At 39.2% G+C, this 9,813-nt stretch overlaps 1 protein-coding gene across 3 annotated transcripts in view; it reads left to right on the top strand.

The window, feature by feature from the left end:
- Positions 1–8,650: 8,650 nt before the first annotated feature.
- Positions 8,651–9,813, top strand: part of LOC128528632 (cullin-9) — a 38,884-nt gene continuing 37,721 nt past the window's right edge. For all 3 annotated transcript variants that reach the window (XM_053501613.1, XM_053501612.1, XM_053501611.1), the window contains exon 1: positions 8,651–8,821. The gene's annotated coding sequence lies outside the window, so the exon portion shown is untranslated. The remainder of the gene's footprint in view (positions 8,822–9,813) is intronic.

The following is a 9,813-nucleotide window of genomic DNA, read 5'->3' as shown; positions in this document are numbered from 1 at the left end:
AGACAGACAGGTGAGAGGAGATACATTTGCATTCTCCTGATTAAACAAAAGGATTCTAGCAGACAGGAGCCATTTGGATGTCTCCTCGTCTGGATACAGGATATAGAAGGTGTTACCACAGAAGACATGAGGAAACACAGTGAGGGGTCTGTTCTCAGAGCACAGGAATCTTCTCATTAGATTACATTGTCTTACTACTTTATAAAACCTTACAGTGCCCCCTTAAATTCTAACAGAATTTACTACAGTTTATGGCATAGAAGATATTTACAAAATCAAATTATAAAAATTTAACTAATCAAAACCCTGTGCTTGTGTAAAGAAATGAGAAGATATGCCCCCTTTTGTGGTGTCTTCATGACGCCTGTGGTTCTATTAAGCTACAGGAACTGATAATGAACTTCCTCTCTGTAAGTGTAATATTTACCTCTAGAGACAGAGCCCTGAACTTTAAACCTCCGTTTAAGAATTCAGCAGGCCATCTCCAGCCCTTCTGGTCTTTTATCAATAGACTCCATTCAAAACCAGTTCCCCAGACCATGAAGCCAAACATCTCTCTCCACAATTGACTAGGAGAGAGTAAAAGACTTCAAGTCTGACTAATCTACCTGTACATCAGATATAACATGTGAAGGTGCCAATCATAACTTCATACATCAGATATAACATGTCAAGGTGCCAATCATAACTTCATACAGTCCATAATGTGTGTACAATTCTGCCATGTGTGTTTTCAGACTATTACAGTAGTGTGTACTGTATGTGTATGAGGTAAGGTGAGGAAAATCAGTGTCCAAAACATCCAAGTCATCTTCCAAGCTGATCTCTTCTTCGACCCAGATACTTTACGTATAGTAGAGAGTCAGTTGGAGCCCATAAGAGAGGTTACTAGCACTTCATTATGGGCCCGTGCCTTTAAGCCTTCACTACAGAAGACACGTATCAGCATATGAATTAGTAAAATCTCAGATTAGAGTTACATATGGGTGATTTAGCGATATCTCTGATGAATTGTTCCCGAATTCCTCCTTGTCTGATGTTGCTATGAGAAAGCCTTTGGTTAGATAAAACAACATTCATAAATTTCATTGGACACAGTAAAGTCAACCATCAGCTGATCCAATGGAATTTCTGTATCTAAAATAAAAGAGAAGGTTGTTTAATGGCATCGCACATTGTCACGATTTGTTATGCGGCCTGATTCCTTCCAGTGTACTTTTGTTCTGTTGAGGAAATTATGATTAAATCTTGCTGCTGCTGTTCTTCTGTAAAAGCAATATAGTTATGGGTAAACAAGAGTACAGTCATATACAACATGGAAGACATGAATCTTTTTCACATACAATCTGTACTAATGTTTGTCATGTTAGGTGTGTTAGTTTGAATATTAGTTGAAGTCAGTCAGTCAGTTCTTTGTCTGTGTCAGGAGTGCACATCGCTCGGTCACGAGCTCCCAAGCCGAGGCTTGTGCTGAATTTGGAGCAGCGGAGCTCAACGCTGCATAATTTGGGATCCAACTTGTGCCAATAGTTGGTTATTTCTCAATCAAGAATTAATCCATTTACTTACTTATTTTCGTTACTGCAGTTGTTACATTGTGTGCACACATGTAATAATTTCATAAGCATGCTTTGATTGTTGGTAAATTGTAGTGTATCAAAGTTAGGCGGACACCTCAAGATGATCAGTTTAATTACGGACACTTTAAGCTCGTTTTATTGACTTATTCCAGAATATATATATTAAAAATTTTAAATACTGTAACTTACACACCGTACCTTGTTCCTGAGAAATGCTCAGGAAATGGATTTTAGCCTTACACTAAGTCCATGTCCTCTAACCAAGGTGGGGATTTACATATTTATCCAAAACTAATATTGCAATTTAGAATGCAACTACCGTGATTTAACGAGGCATTCGGCAGTCCCTAACCATTCTGCCTTGTTCCTGAGAACACCCGCTCAGTGAAACGAGCCTCGGTTGCGCCTGGCCGATCTCGCACGTAACTACGACAAGGAGAGCAATACCCAAAAAAAGCTAAATTATGCACATCGTAAGTGTATAACTGCAACTGCACGCCGCTCCCTGTTCCAAAGTCCGCACTCTAAGGAATATGGATATTTTAACCAATTAATTAATTTTATTTGTTACCCACGCGCCGCTACGCCAGGGCCAGCTTATACACTAATGCACATCACAAATGCCTCACTAAATTACAGAAATTCTTCCAAAAATTACAAATTGCTTTGAACGGTATGAATACATTCGCCACATATGCCCCCTTAAATTACCGAAGGGAATTTAAATTAATTCGACTTTCCTATGAAGGGAACGCAAACTAATAAACGCAACTTCTTAAATTTCAGGTATAGCAGGTGAACAAAAACAGTTATCTATTATTATTATTAATTTATTATTATCACTATTCTTATTAATGTATTTATTCATTTTCATGTTTTTTTTTTTTTTTTTAGGATTAGAATCTATTGAACCTAAAAACAAATTAAAATGTCATGTGACTAGACCTTGTGTCTAGTGGTGCCCAATTTAGATGGAGAACTTGTTTAAAAACTGTTGAAATGTACACAAAACTGTTTAAAATCTTCTTTCTGCCTGTACTCCATCTCTAACAGTCACTTCTGTATAAAGTCATTATCCCTTCTATGCACATGTCCACAGCATCTTAATCTGGCCTCTCTAACTTTGTTTCCAAACTGCCCTACTTGCACTGTTCCTCCAATATACACATGCCAAATCCTGTCCATTCTTGTCACTATCAAAGCAAATTGCACCATTTTTAGGTCCGCCCCTACAGCCCCGTTTTCTTTCTTTTCATCAGCAGCGATGTCTACAAACCATACAAGACCGCTGGTTTCACAACAATTCTGTAAACTTTTCTTTTCATACTTGCTTATACCTTTCTGGCACAGATAATTCCTGTTACTGTTCTCTGCTTGGACTCTCATCTTCACACCAAAACTTTCCTCAATATTTGTTAAATTCAGGCACCCCAGATTTCAGTTTGTAACATCCCAAACAAGTGACAACACTTAGCTACAATTACATAATACTACAAGAGCCAAATGTTGCATTCAGTGCCCGATGGAAAAACAATCAACATGTAATGATACCAAAGCTAACTACAAGCAAGCCAACAGTTATCATCAATATTGTAATAAAAAAACAGCATGAAAAACAACTGAACATCTGAATGTATATTTGCCCATTTCGGCCTTCTGACCATGTTACATTGCCTACAGTTAAAGCACGCAGACAGCGGGTCAGCGCCCGCGTCTAGTAACCCATAGCAACCGTGGACGTGGGTTGATGACATAGTAATTTAGCGACATTTGTTTCTATTTCACTAAGTACTGAACTGTTATAAATAACAGAGTATTTTGCCTGCTTGTCATAAACATTTGCAAATACCATATCCATTTTAATTGTTTTTGCTAAATTAATTAACGAGTTGTTTAAAGCGCGACTCGAAACGAGGAACAAATTTGGTTAAAAATTAAACAACGGTTCTCTAAAACACGGCGGAACTGACACTACAACGAAGCTTTCTTAATTTAAAACACCGTGATGAAAGCCATATAAAACTTGCTCCAAATAACAAAACCTTTTAGACAAGACGAGTAAAATTAATTACGGTAAACAAAACTTATTTAGAAAACATAACGTATTTAAAATGTATTTTAACCAAATCTCACGAGAACAAAATCTTCCCTGACCGAGAAAAAAAATCAGAAAGAGCAAAATAAACACTTACTTTTTTCCCCTGAGAGGGAAGACCGGACTGAGCCCCCAAACTGTTAGGTTTTTAAATGAATATGAAGTGTGCCCGAGCTAAGTTTTAAGCTAAGAGAAGAAGAGTTTTAGCTTGTTGTGTCCGCTGCACCTTGATACACTTACCGGTCCGGGCCCGATCGACCGGGAGAGACAAACACACACACACACACAGAGATCTTCAGACATCATGCCTGCGTGTGTGTGTGTGTTTGTCTCTCCCGGTCGATCGGGCCCGGACCGGTAAGTGTATCAAGGTGCAGCGGACACAACAAGCTAAAACTCTTCTTCTCTTAGCTTAAAACTTAGCTCGGGCACACTTCATATTCATTTAAAAACCTAACACATATACAGTGTGTGAATGTTTGTGTGTGTGTGTGTGTGTGTGTGAGGGAAAGAGAGTGCACTCGTGTTCCTCTTGGTCCTAAAGACAATCCGTTCCGGGACATCCTATACACACTGCTCCGTCTGTCACATTTCAATAACTGCAGCCAATTTAAACCGAATTAAGCCTGTGTCCATGTCATCTGTGCGGAAAATTTTAACCCGTGTAACACAAAGTATAACTCGTCAAAAATAACCTTTGCTGTTTGAGAAAGTAATGGTTTAAACGCAGTGATTAATTTGATTGATTTGAACCAGATTTCCCATAAACCGTGGTTCGTTTGGTATCGCCTAAACTGATGTAACACTGCCATCTAGTGATCTTTCTTGGGTAGAACGAACTTGGACATAAAGGAGAATATCTCCCACACAGTAAATGTAACACCTTGTCTTCTTTATCTTTCCATTTGCAAAACAGATATCCAAACACATTACAAATAAAATGAAAAGAAATAATGATTCTACTATTTTAAGTAAGGTCAGACCTTAGTGGTGCAGAGGGTAGTGTTACTGACGCACACATCCAACACCCTGGGTTTGATCCTGAGCTCTGGTTACTTTCTGTGTGGAGTTTCTTTGCATGTTCTCCTTTTGCTCACTTGGATTTCCTTGGGGATCTCCAGTTTCATGCGCTGTCCATAAACATGCTAATAGATGGTGGAGTCGCTACTTTACATTTCCCCCAAGTGTGTGTGTGTGTGTGTGTGTGTGTGTGTGTGTGATAAACAGGCAACCCATCCAATCTGTCACACAGCGTTACCATGATAGACTTCAGACCCTCTATTGCCGTGAATAAAATAAAATGGTAACTAAAAGTGAATTATTATTTTTTATTTATAAATGAAATGCAATTAACAGTTTTAAACTGTGTTTAAAATGACATTTGTTTATAGTATGTTTGTTAATTCAATCAATTATCAGTAGCAGTAAAAATTCTCCAAATGTATCAATACCATTAGGGTTTGGCATGGTCACTCCGGTGACACATTCCCTAAAATTTAATTCATGGGTGCCCCGCTAAGAAATGATGCACCCACCTTTGATATTAGAACTTCTACTCGTGGTCTTCCCACAGAATCACTTTCATTTCATTAGTATTCTTGCAGACCAGTTTAAGCAGAAGACACTTCTCCGCATCTATTTGTAGGTCTTGCATTTTGTCACGAATGAGGAGCACAGATGGATGGAAGTGCAAATTGTCATTGCCATCATGAAAACAAAACAAATTCTACGCAGGAGGGAAGATATGCTCCTGTCATAGCGAGGAGGCAGAACAATATTGTTTTCTTTACTCTCTGGTATGGATGCTGCTGGGGAGCTCAGCAGTCACCCCTTCACCCTCTTAACTGGGTAGAACTCGACAGTCATCATCAATGTTCTGCTGCATTGCTCTGGCAACACGCTGGGTAAAGGTTCTGGGAGAGACCCACCAGGAGATGATCTACCCAACTCTGATTCTCTAACTTCTATTCCTTGTGTTCCTTCAGAATCTTCTTCATTTAGGCAATCTGCTAACACTTTAAACCTCAGAGCACACAGTTATAAAAGGGGTTTATTTATGGTTGTATTATCTCCTATCACCCAGATGAGGATGGGTTTCCTATGGTTCCTCCCAAGGTTTCCTCCCCATGTCATACTTGCTCATTAGGGATAAACATTTTTTATTTATATACAGATTTGTTTTATTCCTTTAAAACTCCTTTGCAAAAACGTCAATTGTTAAAAGCACTGTAAAAATAAAATCACCTCCAGAGACTCTGATTCTTGCCTCAGGTCTTTTTGAGTGGAGTTTGCATGTTCTCCCTGTGCTTATTGGGTTTCCTCTGGGTCCCCTTCCACATTCCAAAGACATGCAGATTATGCTAATTTGTGTTTTCAAATTGCCCGTAGTGTGTGAGGATGTGCGTGCTTGTGCCCTGCATTGGAGTTGTGCCCCAAGTCTCTTAGGATAGGCTCCAGGTCTCCTGTGACACATGAGCACTATAGAAAAAGATTGAGATGAAAGAGAAAGAGTGAATCAGATAGGTGATGATTTATCCACTGTTTAGGACATTGGTGGCTCAGTGGTAGGTTTCACACCTGCTATGCAGGAGGCCTGGCTTCAATTCCCACTCAATGCCTAAACTTCAGCCACCAGATACAGTCAGGAGGGGCATCTGGTGTGAAAACGTGCCAAATTCTGTGCAAATCGGATGGTCCGCTTTGGCAACCCATTAATGGGAGCAACTGAAAGACTAACAAATATGTCTAAAAATAGTTTCTTTATTCCATCTGAGATTGAAAGTAAAAAGAGTGTTTGGTGCACTTTTGTGTGCTGACAGTGATTTGCATTTAGCTGGGACATGCTGTGTTCTCTACAGCCTGTTGTAGGCAAGTAAAAATGGCAACTCATGGATGGACCTGAGCACTGAGCCAGAGTATGGTCTTTGGTAACTATACAATTTTTTTAACGAGATAGACAAAAACATCAGAAATCAGAAAACTATGTTTATACAAAGAAAAACACTAATTCAAAGAGAAAAGAAAGGAGGGGATGTATTTTTTCTCATAGTTTTTGTAAGTACACACATACTTAAGACCTTCACTTAAGACCACTTAACTTAAGACCACTTAAGTGAATGTCCAAAATGCCTTATAAGTTTAAGAAATGTCTCATACTTATTATGTAAGAGTCAACCAAACAGACAAGGTTACATTCTGGAGGTACAGTCAAGAGGCAGGTAAAAATGTTAGCATGCAAGACCACATAAGTTGTGAAATAAGATACATTGCATGTCAAGTTGCCAGGAACATTCCATCACCAGTATTGTGCTACTATTTACATAACAGGTTATTGCTCTGTGTTCAGCTTGCTTTGCAAGTAGGAATTTGCAATATGTATCGTAATTAAATAATTTTCAACCTACACATGTCTGAGCTCGGAAGAAAATTTGCGTGGACGCGCACGGAAAGCGCGGGAGTGTTGCGCCCTTGTTGTATGTAAAACGGTGAGGTCGTCAGACGGAGACACCGACTGTTCTTTGCATATCTTGCGTTTCCGTTACCGTTGTCATGACAACAGGGAAACGATAACATTGAGCAACTAACAAGCGGGAAACTATAACGTTTAAGCCTTAATCTCGGGCCAGGATCGCCGTAATAATCTACAAATAGACTACAAATCTAACGACTTATTGATGAGTATAACGCGTTTTCATTTTAAGGTAGGAAACGTATATTAATTTACTTTGTATTATTTTCTTGTTAATTTGAGATGTGGGCTGATTCCCGATTAACTTGTCGTGCGGTCAGGACTTAGTCCTGATCTAAATCAAATACTTATACATACAGCATGACATGAATTTTACATCTGAAACTGTGCGCAGCCACGATGATTTGACATCACAATTAGGTAAGGAAACAGAAGTTGACTGCTGCATGTTATAGATTTAGGAATTTCAAGGCGACTGGATGAAGGTGGAGAATTGCAACCTCGAGTTAAACGCTGCATTTATCTGCTTGTCATGGTACATTTTTCCATTTTATAGATTCAGCGTATTAATATAATATTAGTAACTTGTACCAGAAAAAGCTGACCACGAGTTAGGAAGGCATACGATGCCACTGCACCAAGTTATTAAAAGTATAAAGCCAGAACTTTCACTTGAGTTACTTAAAAATTGTTATATAGATATATAATTATTCTAAAAATGGCTCAAAATACAAGGAAGTTTAAATCAAAGCAGAAGTTTTGATGACATTTCTTGTGAATAAAGGCATAAAAAGAAATTGACATAGACTTCGAACAGGGTATGGTGAGACTTTTAGTTGCATTCAAAAATTTGAACGGTATGAACGTTTTCAAGAAATCCATATGTCTGTGAATGACAATCCTGGGCTAAAGTGGCCCACGGCAGTTGTTCCTGAGAACATTCAGTGATGCAGGAAATTCATTCATTCACGAACACCACTTGCTTGTTACAGATACATCTCCTGTACAGTCCTGACCTCTCTGCAAGCGAGTTCCACATGTTTGGGCCATTAAAGGAGTTCCTTGGAGGCCAGTATTTCAGACAAGAAGGCAGAGCATTGTGGCTCTGGCATACTGAGGAAACTTTCCCCCTTAATGATATACAAGCATTAGTGAAACCCTGAGGTAAATGCATTAGTGTAGGTGTAATCATATTGAGAAAAAAGGGTGTTTTTACTCTTGCAATTGTGTTCTGCACAATCAAATGTTTCAGTTTAACTTGAACCACCCTTTGTATGACGATAGAGGACCTTTAAAGACTCGATGGAAACATTTCAGATTTTAACCTAAAATAGGTTATATTGGTTAACCAAATATGTATTGATGTTAAAATGATAATACAAAATATGTTAAAAGTGTGAAGTCTACTATTATACGTTTAAGGAGTTAAGCTTCATGCTTCTCTTCAGCCACTAGGACTGCCCTCAAAATACTTTCCACTTCCGCTCTTAGACCGGAAGACAGACCCATAAGTCTTCACGTAGAAGTGTAGCTGGAAATATTGTGAATAAGATTTCTTTCCGTAAAACAACTAGCTAAGTTAGTTCAGGCTGGGCAACGATACTTTATCACGGAGAAGAAAATCCCATCGACTGAGGGAGAAAGCAGTGAAGCCGCGGAAGTCGTGTAACACTGGAGGTAAACGATAAATACATGTTTTATTTTGTGCAGCATTCTGGCTAAGCTAATGCTCGGGCCCGCGAGTTAGCTAGCTGCAAGCTTAGCCTGCTAATTAACAGGTAGCGGTGGCTGGCGCTTTATAAAGTCTTATCTTAAACACGCGCCACTCAGTTTAGTATTAAAACGCTTTATCATTGGGTGTTTTTCTAACGTCCATGAGGGAAGGTTGCAGATGTCAATTTAATAACTGGTTTGAAGTAGAAAGTAAGCTATGAGTTGTGACAGCCCGGAGAGGCGGTGGTGTGTTAGCACTGAGGAGGGGGAGTGGCTCAGGAGTCGGATAGATGTGAGTCAGCAGTGAGAGTCTGAGAAATTGAGTTAAATAGTTTTAAACAATCCACTGAACGCATGTGAACATTAGTGCCGCTGTGAGGAAGTTTTATTATATGTTAACCGAAGCTTGGTGTCCTCCTGCTTGAGCGAGAATGAAACTTGGCACCGAGTGACACTTGGACGTGGAAGTGGGTAGAGCAGGGTTTGACACAAGGCCCCGGGTTGCTCACTGCTGGCTTTTTAACGTGAACTAACGGGAAAAGAATGTGCTGTTTCATTTGCTTACTGCAGGCAGCTAGTGTTCACGCCCAGGGACTCGCCACCTGACCATTAACTGGATGAAATGAGTCACGAAACATTAATGTTAGCTTCACAGCAAATGTTTAGTCGCTCGCTAAGATCTCGGCGTTAAACGTACCGTACTATCTATCGATATAGTTATCTGTCTATATATTTTAAAATGTCTAAAATAGTTGAAGTAGCTAGTAAAGCTTCTTAGAAAATGTTAGTGGTTAAATTAATTTCTTTATGCTTTTTTTTTTCCTTTGACATATGAACACGTTTAGTTCTGCCTCACTGTTCCTGCTTCTCATTCATTCTTACTCATTCATTGTCTATAGCGCTGTATCCTTTATACAGGGTCGCATGGAGACATGGGGACATAAGGCCTGGATGGG

This window comes from Clarias gariepinus, chromosome 8, assembly GCF_024256425.1.
Source record: "Clarias gariepinus isolate MV-2021 ecotype Netherlands chromosome 8, CGAR_prim_01v2, whole genome shotgun sequence".
NCBI lineage: Eukaryota > Metazoa > Chordata > Actinopteri > Siluriformes > Clariidae > Clarias > Clarias gariepinus.
Note: the sequence above shows the minus strand (reverse complement) of the source record. Positions and strands in the feature narration are given on the sequence as shown.